The sequence below is a fragment of the Chrysochloris asiatica genome, unplaced genomic scaffold, assembly GCF_000296735.1.
Source record: "Chrysochloris asiatica unplaced genomic scaffold, ChrAsi1.0 scaffold00142, whole genome shotgun sequence".
NCBI classification, from domain to species: Eukaryota; Metazoa; Chordata; class Mammalia; order Afrosoricida; family Chrysochloridae; genus Chrysochloris; species Chrysochloris asiatica.
Genome location: NW_006408660.1, coordinates 6,959,846 through 6,960,664, shown reverse-complemented (window position 1 = coordinate 6,960,664; position 819 = coordinate 6,959,846).

The window sequence follows — 819 nt, the reverse complement described above, 5'->3', positions numbered from 1 at the left end:
CTTTGAAATGCATGCATACATTCATATTACACATACATACATACATACATAGGGTTTGTCAATTTCTATAGAGTCATACCTCCCCATCATCAATTTCAAGTTACCTATCTGATGTCAGTAAATAGAGAGTGAGGAGGTGCAAGCAAATATGAGCTTCAATCCTGGAAGCTAAGTGAAGAAAGAATTAGAAGAAGGAGTTATATAAGAACGATGTGGAATCTGCAGCACTCAACCTCCCTCCCTGCCTATTGGATATTTCAGGCCCCCATAACCCACAGCACAGACCTTCCTGAGGGTTATTTGGGGTCTATCTGCATTCCTTCCAGTCAGCACTGAGGCTGATGATAGAGGAAACAGACATCTTGGGTTGAGCCTGCAGTCACAGACAACAATCTACCACGCAACTCTGATAGCAACAAGGCGGACCTCCCTGGCGGACCCTTCCCGCAGGCAGTAACTGTTGGCTGCTGATTGAATATGAACGCCTACAGAAGGTTCCCTACAATAGAGCTAGGAGGTGGGTCGCCTAAATGAAGACTACTCTCCCAACTACTACAGGACTGCTAGAGCTACCCAAACCAACACAGATCTCCCAGGGGTACTTGGGAAGTGTCACGATCTTCTTCCTCCTGAAAAGGAAGAAAGTCGGCCTGTGCTTCCCCTGTATTCCCCTGCAAAGCAGAGAAGAAAGTCTCAGGCAAAACCAGAGGTCAACACCTAGCCTCAAAAGGGGATCCCTCACTGGGTTTTTGGACTGAAAATGTTGTAAAAACAGAGACAAGAAGAGAGTAACAACAAGATAGGGGACTACGCCCTCTG